The 6,577-nt window shown below is 43.5% G+C and overlaps 1 long non-coding RNA gene across 1 annotated transcript in view; it reads right to left on the bottom strand.

Annotated features, from left to right (window-relative positions):
* Window positions 1-582: 582 nt before the first annotated feature.
* The window catches only part of LOC141993631 (uncharacterized), a 37,954-nt gene continuing 31,959 nt past the window's right edge, over window positions 583-6,577 (bottom strand). The window contains exons 2-3 of the long non-coding RNA XR_012640916.1: window positions 903-971; window positions 583-697 (exon numbers count right to left, since the gene is read on the bottom strand). This is a non-coding gene — a long non-coding RNA (uncharacterized LOC141993631). The remainder of the gene's footprint in view (window positions 698-902; window positions 972-6,577) is intronic.

The raw sequence follows: 6,577 nt of genomic DNA, 5'->3' as shown, positions 1-6,577 counted from the left end.
GCATTTGGTATATGGACTTGCAAGGTACAAGATGCAAGGCAGGGTATGGGATGGGTTGGATGTGTGGGTATTTTAAAACAACTAGTGTACCATTTAGTAACTGCACATGGCGGGGGGGCTACAGTTCTTCATTGGATATAGTTTGAGACGTGATCCCAAGCTCAGGATATATATGTAAATTCCCCAAGGTCAGCCTGACTTTACGCGTCTCCCTTTTCAAACCACTAAGTCCGAAACCATGCTGAAAGATGCAACCCCCCTGAACTGCTGGCAGCACGTGCCATATGTAAAAGCCAAGTCAGCTTTGCAACCCACAGGTGCCATCCCACCTACATGCTACGTAATATGGAGCTAAATTCTCTAGTCCTTAAAAAGGTAAAATTCCTGCTGGAGTCAATGGGAATTTTGTTGAATTAAGGCCTGGAGGGTTTGGCCTGTAACTATTATGTCATTACATAGATCCCCAGGAGAGAGCAGACACCCCCAAGCAGTCAGCATGTAAAGCCATAGGGCCAGTTCCTACGGCTCCAGCATCTGCAAAGCTCCCATTGAACTGAGCACAGGAGCTGGGTCCTTCTCATTTTAATTTGCTCTCCAGAGATTTCTTTCTTCATTTTCAGTCCATCTTTTTGCTTCATTGATCACTGTGAAGTCCACATTTGTCTTGACATTTATTTACCCTTCTGGTTTCTAGGCCCTGGAAAGGAAATACAGCATGAAACCCAAAATGGCTAATGTGAAAGCCCCAGTCATCCCTTGTGTGCCCAGGCTTCCAGGAACAGCAGTAAGAGCAGCATGTGCTCCTGGGAGGGCCGCATGGTTCTTAGACATGTTTATTAGACCCACATTTAAATCACTAAGATTGAACAGGGCAAGTAAACTCACTTTTTCAATTTTGTTACCTAATCAAAACTCCAACGCTGTCTTGTGTTGGAAAGTGTTCACATATCATCCGCTTTCCATATCCAATGCTGACAAAACAATAAGGCAAGAATAACATAAGTCGTGAGAAAACGAGTCTGTCTCATAAATCTTTGTGGGAAAGTGGCTGCTGTTTTACATTATTGCAGTGTGTTGTTTCCAATGAAGTGATTACCATTAGATGTATTTTTAAATTGCTTTTGGTATTTTTAAAAATACATGACTTTGGGGGTGATAGAAACGAGATTGAGTGGTGCAACAATATGATTAACTTTTTCCCAGATCAGCTACTATTGAAATTAAGGTTATTGACTAACACAGCGATTGTCAACTTTCACTTGTTTGGAAAAGACTCATTTGAGGATGAAAAACGTATGCAATATCATGGGCTTGCCTATGCCTTAGTCTTGCTTTTTGCCTAGAGACCAACTTCAGGCGATGGAATTTTGCTTTCTGCTGTGAGTTATTTGATTAATAATAGCTAGAATTATTTTAAAGTGCATATAGTTATGTTGAGGCAATAATGAACTGTAATGCATGGCATCAAGTTTCAGCCCACCTTGATTCAGGAAGACTTGGTTTCAATATATCTAAGTGAGGAAAAAGCTTTGTTTGTCTGCATACAACCGCCAATTAGAGGCACGTGTACATTGTACTACTATGGAACTCAAGAGTTAAACTTATCCAGACATAAGGAGACTCAATAAGAAGCAAAAGGAAAATGAATTAGAGGAAAATCAACAGGCCGCAAAGGAAAAACGAAATTTCATTTCATATATACATACACATTTGTTTGGCTGGAAAGGCAGAAAACGTTGCCAGAACTGGGATGTTTTTATTCTAAACAGTGCATCAATCCATTGATTAATTTTACACTTTGTAACTTATGAACCTGATCTGGGGCCATGAATACTGCTATGAAAAGAAGAATATAGCCAAAAAGGAACTCTTAAAAAGTTGGCAGCCATTTAAAGGCAATGTGTCTGGCCAGCAGGAAGGAGATGGCTCCTCCAGGGAAGTGTACAGAGCTGTGAAAGCATTTGTGAACTGGCCCCCACTCAGTTTATAAAGTGTGTGACTGAGTTAAAGTGAAGTTTCTTGCACAAATTTGTGGCTTGTAAATCAAATGATAAAGGTAGTTGCAAGGATTGTTTTTCTAAAGGGGCATTGCAGGACTGGTTAAGAATGACTGTATTTCCTCACTAATACCATTAACTTCAGAAATCGTTTCCATTATTACCAAGTTGCACAAGGAGGGCTTACGTAAATTGTTCTATGCTGTACAGCCCAACTAGTCAGCACGAGGGAGAAAATGAAAGAATAACATAAAACACTGGACCAATTTCAACCCTGGTGTGAGCAGGTGCAAACTGAGATGAATAGAGTTGCACCCACTTCCATTAGGCCTGAGATTGTCCCTTTGTTTTAGACCAAAAGGGAAAGTGTTGCTCCTTTATTTACATGTCTCCCAACTGTAGTTTAGGTGAGCAGCAGCGGATGGCATCTCATTATTCACCAGTTACTGGTTGTCTACTGGCTAAATTTTGTTCCCCCCAAAAATTGCAGCTCTTCTTGTGACTTAATTTAACTCATAATTTCCATTCTCTAAATGCATGTTTATCTCGTCGGCCTCCATGTTAAAGAACAACCTGGGCAATGATCCAAAAGACTCTCAAAGATAGGTCAGGGCTGACCTTACAATATGTGAAACCCCATGGAAGATCTCAAGGTAGTCAGGGGGCCTCTGCCTGTGCCATGCACACTTCTCCTCTAGCCCACACTGCTGGAAGGGGAATATGACCATGAGTTACAAGTTGCTAAGGCTGTAGAGATACCATTAAATTGCTTATCTTGCTTGTGTCCGCTTGGAGGAAGCAGAATTCATACTCCCAGAAGACTAGCACAAAGCAGCCCTTAAACCAGTGGTTCTCAACCTGTGGCCCATGAGCTGCTTATGGCCCAATCAGCACACAGCTGCAGCCCACGTGTCATCCTCAGGGCCATTCAGCTAGTATTGGATGAGGCCCACAATGGTAAAAAGGTTGAGAACCATGGACTTAAAGCCTCAAAATAGGGTTTAAGTTGGATTTAAGTGATCCGTAGGCTTTGTGATGACCCTCAGCACAGTGATGAATTTCACCCACTCAATTTAACTCTTCCCTTGAATGTGTGAACACAACTGGCCTTGAAGTCAATGGGCATTAACTGTACACTTCTGAGAGAAGAATTTGGCCCATCTTCTTTTAAGTTCTGGTCAATTGGCCTACATCTTCTGATTTAACTGCATGAAGCTGGGACTGGATGGTAGGGGATGGATCACTAGATAATTGCCCTGTTCTGTTCATTCCCTCCAAAGCATCTGGCACTGGCCACTGTTGGACCATACGGGCTCAGACCAATGGAAAAATAAGGAAAAATAGTATTTGAGTAGGTTCTAAATCTCTGCTAACTCAGCCAAAAGATTTCAGCCTGATTAAATAGTAAATTTAGGGCCTAGTTTTCAGAAGTACTGAGCACGCACAACCTCAGTTCACTACATCTGAGTGTAACCAGGCCCATAGTGAAGTGAGAGTTCAAAACCTGTCAGCTCAAGTCTTAATTCACTTCTTGATTGTTGCATTTCAGTATTGCTAGGGCCCTACCAAATTCATGGCCATGAAAAACACATCATGGCTGGTGAAATCTGGTCTCCCCCCATGAAATCTGGTCTTTTGTGTGCTTTTACCCTATACTATATAGATTTCACAGGAGAGAACAGTGTTTCTCAAATTCGGGGTCCTGACCCAAGAGGGAGTTGCGGGGGGGGGTCACAAGGTCATTTTAGGGGGGCTGTGGCATTGCCACCCTTACTTTTGTGCTGCCTTCAGAGCTGGGTGGCCGGAGACCGGCGGCTGTTGGCCAGGCACCCAGCTCTGAAGGCAGCGCCGCCACCAGCTGCAGCGCAGAAGTAAGGGTAGCAGTACCGCAACCCCCCCCCCCACAATAACCTTGCGACCCGCCCCCCCAACTCCTTTTTGGGTGAGGACCCTACAATTACAACACTGTGAAACTTCAGATTTAAATAGCTGAAATAATGAAATTTATTATTTTTAAAATCCTATGACCATGAATTTGACCCAAAACGGACCATGAATTTGGTAGGGTCCTACGTATTGCTAATCACCTCCAGCATCTATTACTTATGGACTCCACACAGACTTTTTTACACTTTGCTGGTAAGGTTTTGCTTTAAATAGGTTTCCCCTTGTTAGGAATGGAAATTCTAGAGGAGCTGAGCTTCACAGTGCCTTATGTACAAGTTACATTTCTTTTAAAAGGACTCCTTATTGAGAGAAGTTTCACATTAATGTTTGGAAATAACTTTGAAATGATGATTCGAACAAATTTGTTTTTTTAGTGCTGCAACTAACTTCATGATGAGGGCCTGTCTGCAATACCCTCTACCATGTTTGGCACATTAAACGAACTATTCATTCCCAGTTCATTAGGCAGAAATGCAGTTTCTAATATCTACCGAGTTACAGGACAAGCAACATAGCCGCAGAGCATCTCATATGGACAAAAGAGGGCAGGGATCTGTTAGTCACACAATTACAACAACAAGGTTGGGAAAGTGTTAAATAAAGTTGATATTTTTCCCACTACATTGCTAGGTCAGTGACGTTCAGAAAACTGGCCCTGCTTCTTGTTAAGGGTCAGATTGTAATACCTGTACTCACACTGACTAGTATCTTACTCTGCAAAACATCCCATTGACTCCAGTGGAAATATTCACAGGGTAAAGTACTATTTATTAAGAGCCCAATCTCTCCCCATGCAATTTCTGATTTCTAACTGCAGGTCCAGCCTATTGCTCCACGGGTGTAAACCCTTTGTATGCCAAAGGATCTGAGGATGTCTGTCTAGGTTCTATCATTGGCACCCAGCAGCATAGTATATAAGCACCTTCTCAAAGAGCTGAAAAGTTGGGTAGAACAAGGTCCTATGGCGTTCTTATGTCTAAAGCATGGGGACTTATTGGTCAGCTAGCATTACTGGCCACAGCACTGGGCATGGTCACGCAGCATTATTCAGAGAAAGTGTAGCTGTTCCAACTGGTATCATGCCCCTTGTGGCTATCCAATAGGAGACCTGAACTAATGCAATGTAACAACTTGGACAAGGATTTCATAGTGCAGAGATCATATATGGGAGATATAGCTTAGAGTAAGGGGTATTGAAGTACAATGGATGGCTATGATGGATCCCTCTCTCGCTCACCCCTGCTTGTCAGTCAATAGAGTCTATGGAGCTGGGTGCCAGGGTAAGATTTCCAAAAACGAGTCTCTTAAGTTAACCCTCCTAAGTCCTTGTTTAAGCACTGAAATGAGTGGTCTGATTTTCAGGAGTGTTGAGTGGCGGTAGCTCCAACTGGGATAAATGGGAGCAAAGGGGTTTCTCTGCATGGTTGACAGCTGGGCCCTGTGTTAACAGTCCTATCCCTATTTCCATTTCCCCAAGGAGAACCTATCAACTCGAATGCAATGCCGACAACACCTGGCAGGGATGGTCTAGATCAGTGGTTCTCAAAGCCGGTCCACCGCTTGTTCAGGGAAAGCCCCTAGCGGGCCGGACCGCTTTGTTTACCTGCCGTGTCCGCAGGTTCAGCCAATCACGGCTCCCACTGGCCGTGGTTCGCCGCTTCAGGCCAATGGGGGCTGCGGGAAGCGGCACGGGCCAAGGGACGTGCTGGCCGCCCTTCCCGCAGCCCCCATTGGCTTGGAGCGGCGAACCGCGGCCAGTGGGAGCACCAATCAGCCGAACCTGAGGACGCAGCAGGTAAACAAACCAGTCCAGCCCGCCAAGGGCTTTCCCTGAACAAGCGGTGGACCAGCTTTGAGAACCACTGGTCTAGATAATACTTAGTCCTGCCTTGAGTGCAGGGGACTGGACTAGGTGACCTCTCGAGGTCCAGCCCTGTGTTTCTATGATACACATAGACACAAACTTGGCCATGCCAGTTTAGCTAAGGCTGGTGCCATACCAGTAGATCCCTGCCAGCTTTATAACGTAGCCATTTCTTTAAAGTCCCTTCTTGTATCACTCCAAAAAACAGTTTCCAACATTGTGGGCCAAATTCTAGTCTCAGTTTTAATTTATATCTGAGAGGAAAGCAGGTTGACTTCCCTTAACTGTTCCATGAAGACTTGTATAGGGGGCAAGATAAGATTTCCATAGGCAGTAATGAGCTGTAGCACCCTTGTGCCTCTTCACTCCAAGATGCACCAAAGTATTTAGGCTCTTATTTCAAAGGGAGTTAGGAGCCTAAATACCTTTTCAGGATCTAGGCCCTAGTGACTGTATATTCACCTCCATAATACTAATTGTAACCTGAATCAGGACTTGGCTGATTCTTTTTCTGAAATCAGATCTCTCATCTGGCAGCAAAAGTCAGACGCGTATAATTCAGCAGTATTCTTCAGCTCTCATAATCATGAATATAAACAGATCTCCTGTGCAGAAGTTTTATAGGAAGGAAGGGAAAAGAAAAGAAATCTAATAAATACCCCATTAATTTCAGTGTATATTATGCAAAATTTGGCATGAAATCTTTATCTTGCATAAATGTGAAGGTCACTTATTTGTTCATTAAATTCTCCTCAGACTACATCATTAT

The sequence above is a fragment of the Natator depressus genome, chromosome 9, assembly GCF_965152275.1.
Source record: "Natator depressus isolate rNatDep1 chromosome 9, rNatDep2.hap1, whole genome shotgun sequence".
Classification (NCBI taxonomy): Eukaryota; Metazoa; Chordata; order Testudines; family Cheloniidae; genus Natator; species Natator depressus.
Note: the sequence above shows the minus strand (reverse complement) of the source record. Positions and strands in the feature narration are given on the sequence as shown.